We start from the raw sequence: 23,616 nt of genomic DNA, 5'->3' as shown, positions 1-23,616 counted from the left end.
TCCAGCAGACACATGGGGTCCAGGATGGTGTGAGTATGAACAGGTGGACAAAGAGAACTGGTCCCAGGCTAACTTAGGAGAGCACTGTAACCAACAGCTCACACCAAAGGTTTCGTGTCCATTATGTCATTTAGCCAAGGGTAATCTGAGGATTGCATTTTACTGTTTCTTCCAAAAGCATCCATTTCAGCAAGCTAAGGAAATCCTGGGCATGCCTCTAAACTGTGGTTTCTTTATTCTCCTTGCTTCTCCTGCTTGCTTTAATATGCAGTGTGAAGGAAATTGGACCTCACTGGTAGTTAAGAGAAGCTGGTTCAAGCCACAGCCCTAGCAGCTCTGTGTCACAACCCCTGTGTGACCATCAGTCTCTCTGGATTTGGTTCAATTATCTGGAGAGTGAGGGAGACTTCTTAAAATAAGTCCCCCCTAGCTCTAATGTTCTGTCAGCCTTGGTGAAACAAGATGTAGCAAATAGCTCTCCTTGGTCCCTCCTGTATCCAACCTTTCAAAGTCATCTGGTCACTACATGTGCCCCCATTTTGTCCAGCCAGGGACACCTGGACATATGCAGAGAAAACTCCAGTCTTGATGATCACAGTTCTGTTGGGAAATTTCTCTGACCTTCATTTCTGATTTTTAAGAAGCTATCCAGTGCTGCTTCTGTCCCTGCCCCCTCAGCATTCTAGTGACAGTAACTGCTACGAAGTTATTCATTATTCATTATTCTTCAGATAGTCAGTGAAGCCCTTTAGGCTCCTTTCTGGAATCTCATCTCGGTCTTGAAGACCCTGACCTGGCATCAATAACATGGGATATATTAGAGATTGTTATTCTTTACTGCTACTCCTTTATGTCTGAGCTTGCTAACAGTTCACTTTTTATGTAAATGAGAGTGAACACAATTATATTTTTTGAGTGGGAAAGAAAGAAAGTGGTGTTTAATTAACGCACTGAGAAGTGTGCCTAACTTTAGATAACCCATAGTTGTGTGTAATACAAGGGAAGGTCATCCCTCATGTCTCCTCCAGTGGAAAAACAGTCTCTTAACTGATGGTCCTGTCCATGATTGTCTCTAAAGGTGATTTCAGGCCAGGAAGAAGAGCGATATGGGGAGATCCACCAGTGGGTCAGGCTGACCCTAAGCACTATGGTTCTATTAAAAATGGGTTCTATTTGAAGCATTGTGGCCAACATACTGATAGGTCTTCATTTTTATCATCTCTAATATACTTTTCTGCCTAGGAGTGGGGGCATGGTTGAGTTAATAAAATTAGTAGCCTGTGAATTTTATGTGCATATATACAAAACTATAATAATACAATCATATCTGGAACATAAACATTTATGAATACTAATAAAACTGTCTAAGACTCTGGGCTCACATCCCCAAGGGATCCTCATTATATTTATAGTAACCTGCAGTTAGATGTATGGTTAGATCAAGCAAGGAGACGGGCAAAAATAAATGGCTGCCCACTGTGTTCTGCCAAACTGCAGCCAGGCCCTGAAAGTAAACAGTTCTTGATTTTTTGCTGCGTGGTCTAAGAATGTCACTACAAGCTAAATGAAAATTTTCCCGTAGCCCCAAAGCATCTCTGATTTCTCACACACAGAATTGCGTTATGTAAATGTGCTTAGTTCCACATAAAAGCAGTGGAGAAAGATTCATTGACTTTGGATTTTGCATGCCTTCAAGCAAATGTCTAGGTACACAATACTCACTATTCTGGGCATTTAAACAGACCTGGGGGAGGAGCAGTGAATGGACTAGTCATTTGAGTTCACAGACATAACTTTGTCTACCTTCAGCTTTGTGGCCATTCCAAGACTCATAGCAGATTACAAACCTAACTTGGCTTTTAAAACTAAGTGATCGCCTGTCTGCAGCCTGTAATTCTTTAAAATCTAATACCTGTCTTGGTTTTACGGCCAGAAAATCTGTACCGACATGTTGTTTGTTCCCTCTACTGCGTAGAAACACTTCAGGAGCTAATTCACAGTGTCATTTGCTAAGCAACCATGCTATTAAAGAACTGAGATTTACAGAGAAAAACAGTTGCTTAATTGATACTGAGTTATGATAAGTGAGGGGCTGGTGGGCAAATGAGGGGTGACACAGGCCTCTTCAGCCAACCTCTGTGGTTCCACAGTGCGGCAAATTCTTGCATTGCAAGGGTCAATCCCAGTGTCTGGCACACAGGTAGCTATGATTAGTGTTAAGGAGAATAGAGCCAAGAGTACACAGACATTATACAGTTGGTTGTGTCACTTTGACAGGCTAACTGCTACCATCTTGGGTGCTGGCCAGCAAGGGATAGATTAATGAATCCCAGAAATACAGTCAATATTCTTTTGATATAAACTGATACAAGCCAGTTTTGATTCTCAGATCTCCACGTTCCTCTCTTCTACTTCGCAGTCAAAATGAACCTGTTCTCTCTTTTACTATCATTGGACCAGGCTTCTCTACTCACCAAGATGCCAGCTAACTAGTCTGACAAAAGCACCCTTGCCGATGGAGTCATGGGGAAGTGAAGAATTCTGTGAAACCAGTTTTCTTCTTTTCATCAGTATACCACCCTCTGCCTGGTTCTATGCCACAAGCGTTCTGGCTTCTTTTGCTCCTGGAATGCTTCTCACCCTCTCTTGCCTATGAATCTTGGCACATGCTGTTCTTCTGCCTGGACCACTTCTTTCCCCAACCAATTTTTTTGTTTGTTAAATCAGACTTTTCTTGTTCTCAAATATCCAGTACTTCACCAAGGAAGTTATCCTCAACACTCTTTACCTCTCAGCACCCATGTTACATAATCTACCTATAGACTTGTCTGTAGACTTTTGCCTCAATAAGTGCTTGTTCAATGGTATAACTCTCCGGAGGATGAGCTTCCTGAGTGCTGATATTATATTGTCTTTGTTTATCTCTGTGTCCTCAGGATTATCCCAGGACCTGGAACATACTGGACTTGACAAATAGTCGTTGAATTAATTAATAAATGAGAGTGAGTAAGAGAAGAAATACATAATTTGCTCCAGTGGGTATATTGCCTTTCAAAATATAGTTTGAAAGGATGCCAATTGCCTAAGTGTGGAGTCCCCATCGGGTTTAATGGTAACCAAGGATCTTTGCCTAGGGGTCCATGAATCTGCTGGTTAAGAACAACCTTTTATTTACTTATTAGTCGTTATACTGTACCTACCTTGATAAGCTTCATCACCATTAGGATTACCGGTATCACATCACAGTATCCATTTCAGATTACAATGCGACTCTGCCATCTACTGGTGATATGGGGTAGCACTGTGAAACCTGTGACAAGGTATTTTCATTTTCTCCGGAATCTTCTGGGTCCAAAAGCTATGAGAGGCTTAGATTCCAACATACCCAACCATTTCATTTTACCAAAGGGGAAGCCATTTCCCATAAAGAGTATATGATCACCCAGGGCCGTACAGCTTAGTCAGTGGAAGGGCTTGAACTCTAATCTAGGCTTCCTGACAAAATCAGGCTCCTTTTTGTTCCAGATGCTCACAGCAGTACATCTGGTCAACAGTGCTGACTTCTTCCAAAAAGAAATAAAACAATTAAAACTTGGTCCAGGTTACATGCCAGGAATCTCTTACCCCCTTGTATAAAGCTCCTCACATTCCAAAAAGCAGAGTATCTGATTTTCTGCTTTCTGTCCATAGATTTCTGGATCTGAGGACAGCTGTACGGGATGATGTGGGAAAGACTAGACTCACAAAACTTGGAATTCCACATCAAAAAGTTAGGCAAAGATATGGAGCGGGTGTGTTGCATGCCATTGGATTGCCTGCCATCAGCAAGACTTGGAGGGATTAGAAACACACCAGAAGTTTGTGTTCTGAGAAGCTGTGATCTTTAATGGAAAAACTGACAAACTATAACTGAAAAAGCTAGGAACTGCCACTCTAATCAGAATAGAGAGGATTGGTGTAAAAACCTTCCAGAAAGCCTCCCTCTGTGAACCTGGCAGAATTGGCTACAGAAGCATTCGTTTTTCCAACATATACATATTTTTATTTTTTACCTACCCCATGGGACTGGATCTAACCATAGTCATCTTTTTATTAAAGTGTGGTTTGCATGAAAACATGCCTCTTAACATTCCTGGGATCAATGCAGAGTCAAAACAAACCAGACATCTCAGTACCTGCCAGAAAGAGTTTCATCTTTTCCTAACGATTCTTAGAACCAAGCACTTCAGGGACTGGGCTTATAAAACAAAGGAAAAAAGATGTGGCTATCTGGAGTTCTCACTGGGTACTTCAGAAAAAGTTCCCTGGAATTCTTTGGCTCTGAATGTATTTTTTAAAATCTTCTTTACTTACGATAGTACCACCAGCTCATGAGCATGTTCAGGCTGATCATTTCATTCTGTAAATTGGAAAAGTAACTCTTTTACTTCATATTCCTGGGACAAGCCTGGTGAGGAAAATAGTACCGGGTCCTGAAGGGTTAAGGATCAGAGTTGAGGTACCATTTTAGTCCCTCAGTGATGGGACAAAAAAAATTTTCCCCTTGAAAAACAAAAAGAAAAAAATGCTAAGGAAAATGTCAATACTCAATTAATTCTTTCCTATGATCATCTCTCCTCCAGTCTCAACCACTAGTGTGGGGAGTAATGCTCACCACTACACCATCCCTAGACGTGATCTAGAACGTCCTTAGTTTGAATGTGAATCCTTGTGCACCCTTTCCATCTCCCCACAGTGCCCATGGCTGAGGGCACAATCCTGATGGCAGAATTCTAGAGCACAGCATTGAGGTACTGAAGACTTTTCTCCTGAGAGAAGGAAAGAATGAGAACATTTACCCGGAATTTCAGTGTGGTGGTTATAGGACTAGGAGGTCCAAATGAGTGCTCAAGACCAGGTGAAAGTTCTTGTGGCTTGATCATGAATTACCACTGCCAACTTTTTCCTCTTAGGGATAAACTCAGAGTTCTTGGAATTCCTGGACTGTAAATAAATTACGCTTGGATATCCCCAGTAGCCTAGAGACACTGCTCAATGCCAGTGACAATTCTCCCCTTACAAGATCCATGAGGGATAGGACAGCACCTCCCCTTTCTCTGATCCACGTTAAGGAGATGCAGGCAACTAGAACCCCTGGTTCTTCCTTTCTAGCCCTCCCATCATTCCACACTGCCAGAATAGTTCCTTTTATTTCCACCTACTCCAACTATCAGCTACATTTACTCCAAATTCATTTTCATCTCTTCCCTGACTTCATCTCTTCCCTGACTTCCCTGTTATTTCGGAGTCATCATTCATGATCAAACAGTCCAAAATAGCTTTGCAGACTTGCCTTGAGGCGCAAAGCTCAAAAAAATTAACTGGCTTTAATCCCCCTTCCTGGCCCTATAAATAGGGTATGATGGTAGTGTGATTTTCATACTGAAAATAACATAAAGACTACAATTTTGAGAATTTTTATATTTACCCCCAAATTTTGCCTAACTTAATTTAGGCTTAGTTTAAATGATTTCATAAGAAATTCCTTTCTTGAGTTCATTCATATGTAACAACATGATAAAGTTGTTTTCAAAACAAATAGTCAGCTTATACTAGTGTTTAAAAGTGTGGTCTCTGACCTCAGACTGCTGGGGTTCACATTTGATACCTCTGAGCTGGGAGACCTGTGCAAGTTACTTAACCCCTCTGAAACCCAGCTTATTCATTTTTAGAATACAGATAATAATAGTGTTTGCCTATCCAACTATTAGGATTAAATGAGATAATGCACAAAATGTACTTAGCATAGTATCATGTGCATTGTAAATTGTATTTTTTAATAAATAAAACCATTATTTTATATGACAGGCATTTCCTCATACACTATTGCATTTAACCCTGGTAACTCCATAATGTAGGTACAGCCCTCCCTCGGTTTCTGCAGGAATTAGTGCCAACACCCCCATGGATACCAAAATCCCTGGATGCTTAAGTCAGTTATATAAGATGGTGAAGTATAGTGGGCAGGCCCTCCAAAATCCACACATTTCACATCCCAGTATTCAACTAACCGTGGATCAATCCATGGTTGGTTGGCCCTGTGAATAGAGAGAGCCGACTGTATTTTGTTTCCATTTTGTAGAGTGCTGGCTCACTCCTGAAGATATAACTTTCTACAGAGCTTTTCCAAGGAGAATTTGCTCAACCGCATATCCTAGAGTCTGGAGGGGCCTCCTTGTTCCATGTAGACATTTCCACACTACTGTTCTTGCACCCTCTTGTAAAAACCCCTGCTCCATTAAGACTCTTGCTTTTGGCTCTACCATCCCTCTACTCCTCTTTGTCACTATTATCCACCAAATCTTGGTCTCTATACCCAGACTCTAACGTCAGCATCTCGTGTGACTTCATTTATGTTAATACGCAGTATCCTGGCAGCTGGGTTCCTTGAACTCTTCGTCTCCAGTCATCTTTACTTCACTCCCAACTTTGGTCATGTGTTTTTATGGCCACTCTCTGGACTTTGTTATCACCCAGAACAGTTCTACCTTCAAAATCAACAACTCAGATACCTTACAACTCTTTTCCTTCCAGGTGGCTCATTGAGTTATTTCTGTTAAACCAGCTCCTTGAATTCATTGGACTGCCCTTACAATTTCTCACTTACCAGTGTCCTCCTTTCTTCACTTCCTTCCCTATCCTACTTATATTCAATGTTCTGTCACTTTGACCACTCTCACTAATTTCCTCAATTCCCTTGACCCATTGTCCTTTCAACACACCTACTTGGCCTTTCTCAGTGAATCCAACTATTGACCAAGGTTGCTGAGCATCATTGCAGAAAAAGCAGCAGGGCAGAGTGTTGTCATTACGTGTTCATGGTCAGCATATTCAACAGGACATGATGCACTGCCAAGAAATTCTATTCGCTTTTTAAAAATATTTTTAGTTGAAGTATAGTTGATTTAAAAAGTTGTGTTTCAGGTGTACAGCAAAGTGATTCAGTTTTATATATATATTCTTTTTCAGATTCTTTTCCATTATAGGTTATTACAAGATATTGAATATAGTTCCCTGTTCTGTACAGTCCTTGTTGTTTATCTATTTTATATATAGTAGTGCTTATATGGTCATCCCAAACTCCCAGTTTATCCTTCCCCTTTGGTAACCTTAACTTTGTATGGTATATCTGTGAATCTGTTTCTGTTTTGTAAATATGTTCATTTGTATCATTTTTTAGATTCTACATATAAGTGATATCATGGTATTTGTCTTTCTCTGACTGACTTGCTTCACTTACTATGATAATCTCTAGGTCCATCCATGTTGCAGCAAATGGCATTATTTCATTCTTTTATATTGCTGAGTAATATTCCACTATATATATATATGTATATATATATACACACATATATATACATATATATATATATTTATATATATATATATATATATCCATTCACCTGTCAATGGACATTTAAGTTGTTTCCATGTCTTGGAAATAGTGCTGCTGTGAACACTGGAGTGCATGTATCTTTTTGAATTATGGTTTTCTCTGGATATATGCCCAAGAGTAGGATTGTAGGATCTTATGGTAGCTCTATTTTTAGTTTTTTAAGGAATCTGCATGCTATTCTTCACAATGGCTGCATCAGTTTCCATTCCCACTAACAATGTAGGAGGATTCCCTTTTCTCCACACCCTCTCCAAGATTTATTATTTGTAGACTTTGTGATGATGGCCATTCTAACCAGTGTAAGGTGATACCTCATTGTAGTTTTGATTTGCATTTCTCTTTTATTGAGTTTTTATCAGTTCTTTCTCCTCTTCTCTACAGTGAGGATTTCTCCATTGTCCTTAATCCTCCAATTTCCTCACATCCCTCCATACTCAAAGCAGGTGGCATCAACTCCTACCTCATGGAGAAGATAGAGACCCTCAGAGGGGACATTCTTCAACTTCCCACCATCACATTTACAAACCCATGTGCTTATGCAGCTGTTCTTCCCCCTTGTCTCCTGACGCTATATAAGAAGCACCCTTCTAATCATTTTCTAATTAGGGTTTAACTGTCCACCAGTCCCCTGCCATGCTTTATCCAGGATGGACCATGCTTTATAAATTATCCCGTCTCTCTTCTATCTTAAACCTTTTGCTCTATACTGAATCTTTCTCATCAGCTTTTAAATATGTCCAAGACTTGTTTTTATCACTTAAACCTGAAAACAATCATGAAATGCATATTGCCTTTCTCGATTTCACAGATGAGAAAATGGAGGCTCATGGAGATTAATGAGGAAAAGATAGAGTAGGGTCCAGACCCAGGACATTACAGCCATATACAATGCCTTCCATTATGTGTCATGCCATGTTCTGTAGCAGCTGGTCCTGCCTAAGCTCTCATCTGTGGGCTGTGTAGATCTCTCTCTTTTAGGTATATTCATTACAGGATTGGATTGGCTTCTTGGCAAGCCAATCTGCTGATCAATGCTCCAGCATTATGGCTTCCCTTAAGGCCCCTAAAGGGAAATAGTTGGGTAGACCCAATCTGTACGTGGGTTGCTCCATCAGTAAAGTGTAACTGATAATATACCTTCTTCCCTCCTTCTAGAAGCATTCTATTTCCTGCCTCCATTTCCCATCTGCAACTTAATAAAGATGGCTAATCCCTCTCCCATGGAAGGTTTTCAATAGCTGAGGGGGAAGGTGCTACATAAATGCTCGATATAGCCATCTTTTGGAGGAAGTTAACTCCTTGCCTGAGCTGACAGAAAACTGTGATGTGGATGGGGCTGGGTACATTTTCTTTAGAAGAGAAAAAATAGGGCAAGGAGGAGAAAAATTAGGTAAGCATCTGGAGGAAAGACTCAGAGAAGACCCAAGTAAGAACATGGTCAAGCAACTAAATCAACATCCACTGCTGCAGCTATTTGTATCTGCCCTTTGTTAGTCTTAGACTTACAAAGGGGAAGTGAGGAGGCATGTAGTGTGTGGAATATTATTAAAGAAAGAGAACTAGAAGTGAAGAGGAAGTGAGGGGAATGTGAGTCTTACAAGGAAGATAAAAAGAACAGATAAAAAAAGAAACATGGGCCAACAAAGCTAATCTCTCCTTGTAAAAAGAGGTGATGTGTGTAGAAAGAGACTACATGTCAATGTTTGGTCCTTGAATGTTACTTTTCCAGCAAAGATAGTAAAGCCTCTAAAATATAGGACTAAGCCAAAAAAACAAAAAACCCAAGAAACTTAAATGAAAAATTATTTGGATTTAAACAAAGGAATAATTAAAATCCTGAGATAAAATTAAATTTGGATCTAAATTGATGTGGAGTCTAAAGCTTGAAAGTGTTCATAGAAGTAGTATTGGGGTCAAACCCTGGATTCTGAGCTAAGTAGCTATGTGATATTGGTCAAGTTGCACTTAACCTATCTGAGTATCAGTTTCCTAGTTCATAAAATTATGGAGATTGACTAGATCCACTATTCTCAAGCTGTGATTCCATTAAGAAGCACTTATTTTAATGAGAGATGTTACTGAGGAAGATTGACTGAGCATGGGACCAATGTGTAAAGAGGACAGAAGTTTGAGAAATACTGGACTGTCTCAAAGATTTCTTCTATGTGATAGAGAATAAGATAATTTAAAGAAGTGGTTAGGAACCAATTTCACCTTTAGAAATTCATACAATTAAGTCAGTTAAAGGGGATATATGTAGAATCTATCATATGTTTTTATGTGCAATTAACTGAAAAGCAAATATAAGGAAAGTATGGCAGTAGCTGGCAGATACAAAGGCTTCACAGAATCTGGAGGAAGGCAAAGTCCCTTTTATCTTGCTCTGTGTCCAGATAAGCAGTGAAAAGGAGACTAATTGCTTCTTTTTTTTTAACACCTTTATTGGAGTATAATTGCTTTACAATGTTGTGTTAGTTTCTGCTTTATAAAAAAGTGAATCAGTTATACATATACATATGTCCCCATATCTCTTCCCTCTTGCGTCTCCCTCCCTCCCACCCTCCCTATCCCACCCTTCTAGGTGGTCACAAAGCACCAAGCTGATCTCCCTGAGGTATGTGGCTGCTTCCCACTAACTATCTCTTTCACGTTTGATAGTGTATATATGTCCATGCCACTCTCTCACTTTGTCCAAGCTTACCCTTCCCCCTGCCCATATCCTCAAGTCCATTCTCTAGTAGGTCTGCATCTTTATCCCGTCTTGCCCCTAGGTTCTTCATGACCATTTTCTTTTTTTTTTTTTTCAGATTCCATATATAGGTGTTAGCATATGGTACTTGTTTTTCTCTTTCTGACTTACTTCACTCTGAATAACAGTCTCTAGGTCCATCAACCTCACTACAAATAACTCAGTTTTGTTCTTTTTTATGGCTGAGTAATATTCCATGGTATGTATGTGCCACATTTTCTTTATCCATTCATCTGTTGATGGACACTTAGGTTGCTTCCATGTCCTGGCTATTGTAAACAGAGCTGCAATGAACATTGTGGTACATGACTCCTTTTGAATTATGGTTTTCTCAGGGTATATGCCCAGTAGTGAGATTGCTGGGTCGTATGGTAGTTCTATGTTTAGTTTTTTAAGGAACCTCCATACTGTTCTCCATAGTGGCTGTATCAATTTACATTCCCATCAACAGTGCAAGAGAGTTCCCTTTTCTCCACACCCTCTCCAGCATTTATTGTTTGTAGATTTTTTGATGATGGTCATTCTGACCTGTGTGAGATGATACCTCATTGTAGTTTTGATTTGCATTTCTCTAATGATTAATGATGTTGAGCATTCTTTCATGTGTTTGTTGGCAATCTGTATATAGTCCTTGCAGACATGTCTATTTAGGTCTGCCCATTTCTGGACTCAGTTGTTAGTTTTTTTGATATTGAGCTGCATGGGCTGCTTGTAAATTTTGGAGATTAATCCTTTGTCAGCTGCTTCATTGGCAAATATTTTCTCCCATTCTGAGGGTTGTCTTTTAGTCTTGTTTTCTTTGCTGTGCAAAAGCTTTGAAGTTTCATTAGGTCCCATTTGTTTATTTTTGTTTTTATTTCCATTTCTCTAGGAGGTGGGTCAAAAAGGATCTTGCTGTGATTTATGTCATAGAGTGTTCTGCCTATGTTTTCCTCTAAGAGTTTGATAGTGTCTGGCCTTACATTTAGGTCTTTAATCCATTTTGAGTTTATTTTTGTGTATGGTGTTAGGAACTGTTCTAATTTCATTCTTTTCCACGTAGCTGTCCAGTTTTCCCAGCACCACTTATTGAAGAGGCTGTCTTTTCTCCATTGTATATTCTTGCCTCCTTTATCAAAGATAAGGTGACCATATGTGCATTGGTTTATCTCTGGGCTTTCTCTCCTGTTCCATTAATCTGTATTTCTGTTTCTGTGTCAGTACCATACTGTCTTGATTACTGTAGCTTTGTAGTATAGTCTGAAGTCCGGGAGCCTGATTCCTCCAGCTCTGTTTTTCGTTCTCAAGATTGCTTTGACTATTCGGGGTCTTTTGTGTTTCTGTACAAATTGTGAAGTTTTTTGTTCTAGTTCTGTGAAAAATGCCAGTGGTAGTTTGACAGGGATTGCATTGAATCTGTAGACTGCTTTGGGTAGTAGAGTCATTTTCACAGTGATGATTCTTCCAATCCAAGAACATGGTATATCTCTCCATCTATTTGTATCATCTTTAATTTCTTTCATCAGTGTCTTATAACTTTCTGCATACAGGTCTTTTGTCTCCTTAGGTAGGTTTATTTCTAGATATTTTATTCTTTTTGTTGCAATGGTAAATGGAAGTGTTTTCTGAGTTTCACTTTCACATTTTTCATCATTAGTGTATACGAATGCAAGAGATTTCTGTGCATTAATTTTGTATCCTGCTACTTTACCAAATTCATTGATTAGCTCTGGTAGTTTTCTGCTAGCATCTTTAGGATTCTCTACATACAGTATCATGTCATCTGCAAACAGTGGCAGCTTTACATCTTCTTTTCCAATTTGGATTCCTTTATTTCTTTTTCTTCTCTGATTGCTGTGGCTAAAACTTCCAAAAGTATGTTGAATAATAGTGGTGAGGGTGGGCAACCTTGTCTTGTTCCTGATCTTAGTGGAAATGCTTTCAGTTTTTCACCTTTGAGGACAGTGTTGGCTGTGGGTTTGTCATGTATGGCCTTTATTATGTTGAGGAAAGTTCCCTCTATGCCTCCTTCTGGAGTGTTTTTATCATAAATGGGTGTTGAATTTTCTCAAAAGCTTTCTCTGCATCTATTGAGATGATCATATGGTTTTTCTTCTTCAATTTGTTAATATGGTATATCATGTTGATTGATTTGCATATATTGAAGAATCCTTGCATTCCTGGCATAAACCCCACTTGATCATGGTGTATGATCCTTTTAATGTGCTGTTGCATTCTGTTTGTTAGTATTTTGTTGAGGATTTTTGCATCTATGCTCATCAGTCATATTGGCATGTAACTTTTCTTACTTTGTGACATCGTTATCTGGTTTTGGTATCAAGGTGATGGTGGCCTCACAGAATGAGTTTGGGAGTACTCCTCCCTCTGGTATATTTTGGAAGACTTTGAGAAGGATAGGTGTTAGCTCTTCTCTAAATATTTGATAGAATTCACCTGTGAAGCCATCTGATCCTGGGCTTTTGTTTGTTGGAAGATTTTTAATCACAGTTTCAGTTTCAGTGAAACTGAATTGGTCTGTTCATATTTTCTATTTCTTCCTGGTTTACTCTGGGAAGGGTGTGCATTTCTAAGAATTTTTCCATTTCTTCCAGATTGTCCATTTTATTGGCATATAGTTGCTTGTAGTAATCTCTCATGATCCTTTATATTTCTTCCGTGCCAGTTGTTACTTCTCCTTTTTCATTTCTAATTCTGTAGATCTGAGTCTTCTCCCCTTTTTTCTTGATGAGCCTGGCTAATGGTTTATCAATTTTGTTTATCTTCTCCATGAACCAGCTTTTAGTTTTATTGATCTTTGCTATTGTTTCCTTCATTTCTTTTTCATTTATTTCTAATCTGATCTTTATGATTTCTTTCCTTCTGCTAACTTCGGGGTTTTTTTGTTCTTTCTCTAATTGCTTTAGGTGTAAGGTTAGGTTGTTTATTTGAGATGTTTCTTGTTTCTTAAGGTAGGATTGTATTGCTATAAACTTCCCTCTTAGAACTGCTTTTGCTGCATCCCATAGGTTTTGGGTTGTTGTGTCTCCATTGTCATTTATTTCTAGGTATCTTTTGCTTTACTCTTTGATTTCTTCAGTGATCTCTTGGTTATTAAGCAGTTTGATGTTTAGCCTCCATGTGTTTGTATTTCCTACAGATGTTTTTCCTGTAAGTGATATCTAGTCTCATAGCGTTGTGGTCGGAAAAGGTACTTGATACGATTTCAATTTTCTTAAATTTACCAAGGCTTGATTTATGACCCAAGATATGATCTATCCTCGAGAATGTTCAATGAGCACTGGAGAAGAATGTGTATTCTGTTATTTTGGGAAGGAATGTCTTATAAATATCAATTAAGTCCATCTTGTTTAATGTATCATTTAAAGCTTGTGTTTCCTTATTTATTTTCATTTTGGATGATCTGTCCATTGGTGAAAGTGGGGTGTTAAAGTCCCCTACTATGATTGTGTTACTGTCAATTTCCCCTTTTATGGCTGTTAGTATTTGCCTTATGTATTGAGGTGCTCCCATGTTGGGTGCATAAATATTTACAATTGTTATATCTTCTTCTTGGGTAGGTCCCTTTATCATTATGTAGTGTCCTTCTTTGTCTCTTGTTATAGTCTTTGTTTTAAAGTCTATTTTGTCTGGTATGAGAATTGCTACTCCAGCTTTCTTTCAATTTCCATTTGCATGGAATATCTTTTTCCATCCCCTCACTTTCAGTCTGTATGTGTCCCTAGGTCTGAAGTGGATCTCTTGTAGGCAGCATATATACAGGTCTTGTTTTTGTATTCATTCAGCCAGTCTATGTCTTTTGGTTGGAGCATTTAATCCATTTATATTTAAGGTAATTATCAATATGCATGTTCCTTTTACCGTTTTCTTAATTTTTTGGGGTTTATTATTATAGGTCTTTTCCTTCACTTGTGTTTCCTGCCTAGAGAAGTTCCTTTAGCATTCTTGTAAAGCTGGTTTGGTGATGCTGAATTCTCTTAGCTTTTGCTTCTCTGTAAAGATTTTAATTTCTCCATCAAATCTGAATGAGATCCTTGCTGGGTAGAGTAATCTTCATTGTAGTTTTTTCTCCTTCATCACTTTGAATATGTCCTGCCACTCCCTTCTTTTTTTTTTTTTTTTTTTTTTTTTTTTTTTTGCAGTACACGGGCCTCTCACTGTTGTGGCCTCTCCCACTGTGGAGCACAGGCTCCAGACGTGCAGGCTCAGCGGCCATGGCTCACGGGCCCAGCCGCTCCACGGCATGTGGGATCTTCCCAGACCGGGGCATGAACCCGTGTCCCCTGCATCGGCAGGTGGACTCTCAACCACTGCGCCACCAGGGAAGCCCCTGCCACTCCCTTCTGGCTTGCAGAGTTTCTGTTGAAAGATCAGCTGTTAACCGTATGGGGATTCCCTTATGTGTTATTTGTTGTTTTTCCCTTGCAGTTTTTAATATTTTTTCTTTGTATTTAATTTTTCATAGTTTGATTAATATGTGTCTTGGTGTGTTTCTCCTTGCATTTATCCTGTATGGGACTCTCTGTGCTTCCTGGACTTGATTAACTATTTCCTTTCCCATATTAGGGAAATTTTCAACTATAATCTCTTTAAGTATTTTCTCAGTCCCTTTCTTTTTCTCTTCTTCTTCTGGGACCCCTATAATTTGAATGTTGGTGTGTTTAATGTCCCAGAGGTCTCTGAGACCATCCTCAATTCTTTTCATTCTTTTTTCTTTATTCTGCTGTGCAGTAGTTTTTTCCACTATTTTATCTTCCAGGTCACTTAACCGTTCTTCTCCCTCAGTTATTCTGCTATTGATCCCTTCTAGAGAATTTTTAATTTCATTTATTGTATTGTTCATCAGTGTTTGTTTGCTCTTTAGTTCTTCTAGGTCCTTGTTAAACATTTCTTGTATTTTCTCCATTCTATTTCCAAGATTTTCTATCATCTTTACTATCATTATTCTTGAATTCTTTTTCAGGTAGACTGCCTATTTCCTCTTCATTTGTTAGGTCTGGTGCGTTTTTGCCTTGCTTCTTCATCTGCCGTGTGTTTTTCTGTCTTCTCATTTTGCTTATCTTACTGTGTTTGGGGTCTCCTTTTCGCAGGCTGCAGGTTCGTAGTTTCCGTTGTTTTTGGTGTCTGTCCCCAGTGGCTAAGGTTGGTTCAGGGGGTTGTGTAGGCTTCCTGGTGGAGAGGACTAGTGCTTGTGTTCTGGTGGATGAGGCTGGATCTTGTTTTTCTGGTGGGCAGATCCACGTCTGGTGGTGTGTTTAGGGGTGTCTGTGGCCTTTTTATGATTTTAGGTAGCCTCTGTGCCTATGGATGGGGTTTTCTCCTTTGTTGCTAGTTGTGTGGCATAGGGTGTCCAGCACTGTAGTTTGCTGGTCATTGAGTGGAGCTGGGTCTTCGCGTTGAGATGGAGATCCCCTGGGAGATTTTCACCGTTTGATATTACATGGAGCTGGGAGGTCTCTTGTGGACCAGTGTCCTGAACTTGGCTCTCCCACCGCAGTGGCACAGCCCTGACGCCTGGCTGGAGCACCAAGAGCCTGTCCTCCACACGGCTTTCTCGCTGCCATAGTCTGGAAGCTCTAATTGCTTTTTAATTAATGTCGTACAGGGGTTAAGTTGCCTGGGGTCGGGGGCACCATTGAGGGTAATGAAATGCCATCAGTCCTCAATCACTCACTTTATCAGTGAGCCACAGAGACCACAGACCAGCTTCAGCCCCCAAATAGCAGAGCACTGGCAAGGGAGTCAATCCAAACTGGGAAAGAAAACCAGTACCTTGTTCGAACGTGTGGCAGCCACACAGGGCCTTCCATCCATGATGTGGTCCTTGCATACCTCATCAGAGTCATTCATGCCTGTGGTAGGCAGAATAATCACCCCCCCCACCCCCCCAACCCACCCAAAGATGCCCACACCCTAATCCCCTGAACCTGTTACCTTGCATGGAAATAGGGATTTTTCAGATATGATTAAGGTTACAGACATTGAAATAAGTATATTATCCTGGATTATCCAGGTAGGCCTTTTCTAATCACATGAATCATTAAAAGTGGGGAACCTTTCCCGGCTTTGGTCGGAGAAAGATATGTACCAAAAGCAGGGTCACATGGTGCTACATTGCTGGCTTTGAAGATCAAAGAAGGGGGCCATAAGCCAAGGAATATGGGTGAACCCTAGAAGCTGAACAAGACTTAACTCAAGCATCCCCTCTCTAGAGAGCCATTTCTAAAAACCCAAGACAATCTCTTTCTTCCCCAAACCCAGGGTGGACTCCATCACTCCCATCTCTTTGCTCCCACCACACAAAGCGCAAATGCCTATCACAAGACTGTATTCAAAGTGTCTAGTCTGTCTCTACTTCTTGAAATGGATATCCTTCCAGGACTGGCATCCTAGCAGACTGCCCATCAGCAGGCCCATGATGAAAGATGAATGAGAACCAAGTTTTGGGGAATCACATGTCTTTAATTATATCCTCAAACCAAATGGGGATTATCAGATATTAAATACTCCCACTTTACTAGAAATACTGTATTTCATTACTTTAGTGGGTTTTTGTTACTTTGTTTTGTTTACATTTTTGAAACACTCCCTTGGTACAGCTCTGTTTGGCTTTGAACTCTGTTAGAAGACAAGATACCACCGCCCTCCATGCCTGGAGGTACATGATCATTCACAGAAACAGCATAGTCTTATAAGCAGATCTGTTTCTAGAGTTTATGTTTAAGATCAAAGTTGAAAAAGAACTAAACTGAGCCACTTTTGTTCCCAGAGTAATTTCTTCACTCTCTCACAATTTTGAGAGCTACCAGTGTTCTTCTTTTCAGCTCAGACTGTCTTCTCCATTCAGTGTGTCCCATGCTTCCAGACCATACTTACGAGATACTTACCAGACCATTTGACCCACACCCCCTAGTATTTTAATGATTTCCTTTACTCTTGGAATAACTAGCCTGATTGTGTACTTGGTACAATTCTCTGGTCTTCTACCCACCCTCTGAACATTCTTCATATTTGGGAAAGATTCCTGGCTGCACAGCCACCAAATTGGGAATCTGTCTCCAAAATCATCTCCTTCATATTTGTTGGTCAGCTTGATGAGGCTCGGTCACACATCATGAAGGAGAAGGTAAAGACAAAACTCTTTTTAACATAGGTTGTAGGCATCAATAATCAATTAAGAGCGGAGTTAAGATTGCAGACTAGGAGGATGTGGAATTCCTGTCTCCGCACAACTAGAGTACCTACCAGGCACCGGTAGGGGACCATGGACATCTAAAGGGACGGGAGGAACCCCCAGCGACCAACTTGCGGGATCTTGGTTCCCAGGCTGGAGGTCGGCCCAAGCTCCTGTGGTGGGAGCTCCAAGTCCAAACCTCTGGACTAACAGGGAACCACAGGCCCCAGGTAATATTAATTGGACTGAGCCCCCTGGAGGTCCTAATCTCAGCACCAACTATATCCAACTGCCTGCAAACTCCAGTGCTGGACGCCTCAGGCCAAACAACCAGTAAGACAGGAATCCAGCCCCACCCATCAAAAAAAAAAGGAAAGGAAAAGAAACGACAAAAAAAAAAAAATGTTACAGATGAAAGAGCAAGGTAAAAACCTACAAGACCAAATAAATGAAGATGAAATAGGCAACCTACCTGAAAAAGAATTCAGAGTAATGATAGTAAAGATGATCCAAAATCTCAGATACAGAATGGAGAAAATACAAGAAACATTTACTAAGGATCTAGAAAAGTAAAGAGCAAACAAACAGTGATGAACAACACAATTACTGAAATTAAAAATACTCTAAAAGGAATCAATAACAGAACCACTGAGGCAAAAGAACACATAAGTGAGCTGGAAGATAAAATGGTGGAAATAACTGCCAGGGAGCAGAATAAAGAAAAAAGAATGAAAAGAATTGAGGACAGTCTCAGAGACCTCTGGGACAACATTAAACGCACCAACATTCGAATTATAGGGGTCCTAGAAGAAGAGAAAAAGAAAGGGTTTGAGAAAATACTTGAAGAGATTATAGTCGAAAACTTCCTTAACATGGGAAAGGAAATAGGCAATCAATTCCAAGAAGCACAGAGAGTCCCATACAGGATAAACCCAAAGAGAAACACGCCAAGACACGTATTAATCAAACTATCAAAAATTAAATGCAAAGAAAAAATATTAAAAGCAGCAAGGGAAAAGCAACTAATAAAATACAAGGGAATCTCCAAAAGGTTAACAGCTGATTTTTCAGCAGAAATTCTGCAAGCCAGAAGGGAGAGGCAGGACATATTTAAAGTGATGAAGGAGAAAAACCTACAACCAAGATTACTCTACCCAGCAAGGATCTTATTCAGATTGGACAGAGAAATTAAAACCTTTACAGAGAAGCAAAAGTTAAGAGAATTCAGCACCACCAAACCAGCTTTACAACAGATGCTAAAGGAACTTCTCTAGGCAGGAAACACAAGTGAAGGAAAAGACCTACAAAAACAAACCCAAAACAATTAAGAAAATGGTAATAGGAACATACATATCGATAATTACCTTAAATGTAAATGGAGTAAATGCTCCAACCAAAAGACATAGACTGGCTGAATGGTTACAAAAACAGGACCCATACATATACTGTCTACAAGAGATCCACTTTAGACCTAGGGACACATACAGACTGAAAGTGAGGGGATGGAAAAAGATATTCCATGCAAATGGAAATCAAAAGAAAGCTGGAGTAGCAATTCTCATACCAGACAAAATAGACTTTAAAACAAAGACTATAACAAGAGACAAAGAAGGACACTACATAATGATCAAGGGACCTACCCAAGAAGAAGATATAACAATTGTAAGTATTTATGCACCCAACATAGGAGCACCTCAATACATAAGGCAAATGCTAACAGCCACAAAAGGGGAAATGAACAGTAACCAATAATAGTAGGGGACTTTAATACCCCACTTTCACAAATGGACAGATCATCCAAAATGAAAATAAATAAGGAAACACAAAATTTAAATGACATATTAAACAAGATGGACTTAATTGATATTTATAGGACATTCCATCCAAAAACAAAAGACTACAGTTTCTTCTCAACTGCTCATGAAACATTCTCCAGGATAGATCATATCTTGGGTCACAAATGAAGCCTTGGTAAATTTAAGAAAAGTGAAATCGTATCAAATATCTTTTTCAACCACAACACTATGAGACTAGATATCAATGACAGGAAAAAAAACTGTTAAAAAATACAAACACATGGAGACTAAACAATACGCTACTAAATAACCAAGAGATCACTGAAGAAATCAAAGAGGAAATCAAAAAATACCTAGAAATAAATAACAATGAAAACACAATGATGCAAAAGCTATGGGATGCAGCAAAAGCAGTTCTAAGAGGGAAGTTTACAGCAGTACAATCCTACCTCAAGAAACAAGAAAAATCTCAAATAGAAAAAAATCTATCCTTACCCCTAAAGCAATTAGAGAAAGAAGAATAAAAAAATACCCAATTAGCAGAAGGAAAGAAATCATAAAGATCAGAGCAGAAATAAATGAAAAAAAAATGGAAGAAACAATAGCAAAGATTAATAAAACTAAAAGCTGGTTCTTTGAGAAGATAAACAAAATTGACAAACCGTTAGCCAGACTCATCAAGAAAAAAAGGGAGAAGACTCAAATCAACAGAATTAGAAATGAAAAAGGAGAAGTAACAACTGACACTGCAGAAATACAAAGGATCATGAAAGATTATTACAAGCAGCTATATGCCAATAAAATGGACAACCTGGAAGAAATGGACCAGTTCTTAGAAAAGAACAACCGTCTGAAACTGAACCAGGAAGAAATAGAAAATATAAACAGACCATTCACAAGCACTGAAATTGAAACTGTGATTAAAAATCTTCCAACAAAATTCCAGGACCAGATGGCTTCACAGGCGAATTCTATCAAACATTTAGAGCAGAGCTACCACCTGTCCTTCTCAAACTCTTCCAAAAAGGTAGTAGATGGAGGAGTACCCCCAAACTCATTCTGTGAGGCCACTATCACCCTGATACCAAAACCAGACAAAGATGTCACAAAAAAAGAAAACAACAGGCCAGTATCTCTGATGAACATAGATGCAAAAATCCTCAACATAATACTAGCAAACAGAATCCAACAGCACATTAAAGGGTCATATCCAGTGGGGTTTATCCCAGGAATGCAAGGATTCTTCAATATATGCAAATCAATCAATGTGATACACCATATTAACAAATTGAAGAATAAAAACCATATGATCATCTCAATAGATGCAGAAAAAGCTTTCAACAAAATTCAACACCCCTTTATGATAAAAACCCTCCAGAAAGGAGGCATAGAGGGAACTTTCCTCAACATAATAAAGGCTATATATGACAAACCCACAGCCAACATCATTCTCAATGGTGAAAAACTGAAACCATTTCCACTAAGATCAGGAACAAGACAAGGTTACCCACTCCCACCACTATTATTCAAGATTGTTTTAGAAGTTTTAGCAGCAACAATCAGAGAAGAAAAAGAAATAAAAGGAATCCAAATCGGAAAAGAAAAAGGAAAACTGTCACTGTTTGCAGATGACATGAAACTATACATAGAGAATCCTAAAGATGTTACCAGAAAACTACTAGAGCTAATCAGTGACTTCGGTAGAGTAACACGATACAAAATTAATGCACAGAAATCTCTTGCATTCCTATATACTAATGATTAAAAATTTGAAAGAGAAATTAAGGAAACACTCCCATTTACCACTGCAACAAAAAGAATAAAATACCTAGGAATAAACCTACCTAAGGAGACAAAAAACTTGTATGCAGAAAGTTATAAGACACTGATGAAAGAAATTAAAGATGATACAAACAGATGGAGAGATATACCATGTTCTTGGATTGGAAGAATCAACATTGTGAAAATGACTATACTATCCAAAGCAATCTACACATTCAGTGCAACCCCTATCAAACTACCAATGGCATTTTTCACAGAACTACAGCAAAAAATTTCACAATTTGTATGGAAACACAAAAGACCCCGAATAACCAAAGTAATCTTGAGAAAGCAAAACGGAGCTGGAGGAATCAGGCTTCCTGACTTCAGACTATACTACAAAACTACAGGAATCATGGCAATATGGTACTGGCACAAAAACAGAAATATAGATCAATGGAACAGGATAGAAAGCCCAGATATAAACCAATGCACATATGGTCACCTTATCTTTGATAAAGGAGGCAAGAGTATACAATGGAGAAAAGACAGCCTCTTCAATAAATGATAGTGGGAAAACTGGACAGCTACATGTTAGAGAATGAAATTAGAACAGTTCCTAACACCATACACAAAAATAAACTCAAAATGGATTAAAGACCTAAATGTTAGGCCAGACACTATCAAACTCTTAGAGGAAAACATAGGCAGAACACTCTATGACATAAATCACAGCAAGATCCTTTTTGACCCACCTCCTAGAGAAATGGAAATAAAAACAAAAATAAACAAATGGGACCTAATGAAACTTAAAAGCTTTTGCACAGCAAAGGAAACCATAAACAAGATGAAAAGACAACCCTCAGAATGGGAGAAAATATTTGCCAATGAAGCAGCTGACAAAGGATTAATCTCCAAAATTTATAAGCATCTCATGCAGCTCAGTATCAAAAAAAACAAATAACCCAATCCAAAAATGGGCAGAATACCTAAATAGACATTTCTGCAAAGAAGATATACAGATTGCCAACAAACACATGAAAGGATGCTCAACATCACTAATCATTAGAGAAATGCAAATCAAAACTACAATGAGGTATCACCTCACACCAGTCAGAAAGGCCATCATCAAAAAATCTACAAAGAATAAATTCTGGAGAGGGTGTGGAGAAAAGGGAACCCTCTTGAACTGTTCGTGGAAATGTAAATTGATACAGCCACTATGGAGAACAGTATGGAGGTTCCTTAAAAAACTAAGCATAGAACTACCATATGACCCAGCAATCCCACTACTGGGCATATACCCTGAGTAAACCATAATTCAAAAAGAGTTGTGTACCACAATGTTCATTGCAGCTCTGTTTACAATAGCTAGGACATGGAAGCAACCTAAGTGTGCATCGACAGATGAATGGATAAAGAAGATGTGGCATATATATACAATGCAATATTCAGCCATAAAAAGAAATGAAATTGAGTCATTTGTAGTGAGGTGGATGGACCGAGAGTCTGTCATACAGAGTGAAGTAAGTCAGAAAGGGAAAAACAAATACTGTATGCTGACACGTATATATGGAATCTAAGAAAAAAAAGAAAATGGTTCTGAAGAATCTAGGGCTAGGACAGGAATAAAGACGCAGACATAAAGAATGGACTTGAGGACACGGGGAGGGGGAAGTTTAAGCTGGGACGAAGTGAGAGAGTGACATTGACATATATACATATATATACATTTACCAAACGTAAAATAGATAGCTAGTGGGAAGCAGCCACATAGCACAGTGAGATCAGCTCTGTGCTTTGTGACCGCCTAGAGGGGTGGGAGAGAGAGGGTGGGAGAGGGACACAAGAGAGAGGGGATATGGGGATATATGTATACATATAGCTGATTCACTTTGTTATACAGCAGAAACTAACACAACGTTGTAAAGCAATTATACTCCAATATAGATGTTAAAAAAAAGAAAGAAAGAAGGAAAGAAACTGGCAGAAAGAGAAGGAGGAGTATGGCTAACAATAAGACAGTTCAAGAAAAAGGAACTACTGCCTTTCTGGGCCCAAGGCTCAAGTAAGGTAAAAGGGATTAAAACAAGGAGACAAGGAGAAAAAATGAGAGAGAAAAAATAATTTAGCTAAATGTTTATATGGATCTTTTTTCCCACTAGCACATATTTTAATAAAATTTCTTTATAGCAACCATTTTCTGTTGGGTACCTATCTAATATGCGATGAATCATGAAGGCTCATCAATTTCCATTCCCCAGAAAATACAGGGCTAGTTTGGGGGTAAGAGGCAGAGGAGGCTAATTCAGTCCTCTTTTCCCAGAATTTCCTAGTAGCCCATGACATTTAATGGATGTTACAAAATAAGGGGTCCCATGATCAGAAATAGGTTAAGAAAAGAAAATACTGGGTTAATCAAAGAAAAATTAAGCAGGTTTCTTTGCTGCAAGACAAATCTGAATCTTCACTATTCTAATATGCTCTATGACTCAAAGAGGAGAGTTTATGTTGCAAACTCATTTGGCCAGAAACCGTTTTATCAATGGAACACCTATTAACATCTTGATATTCAGTTTGGAAAACACTGTCTTAAATATTCCCACAAAGTACATTATACCTGAAATATAATAGGGTCTCAGTAAACACTTGACCAGTGAATGAGAGCCAAAATTCCCAAAATGACCAACCAAAATCTTTTACC

The sequence above is a fragment of the Orcinus orca genome, chromosome 14 (assembly GCF_937001465.1).
Source record: "Orcinus orca chromosome 14, mOrcOrc1.1, whole genome shotgun sequence".
In the NCBI taxonomy this organism is placed as follows: domain Eukaryota; kingdom Metazoa; phylum Chordata; class Mammalia; order Artiodactyla; family Delphinidae; genus Orcinus; species Orcinus orca.
The sequence above is the reverse complement of the archived record's forward strand: the minus strand, read 5'-3'. Positions refer to the sequence as shown.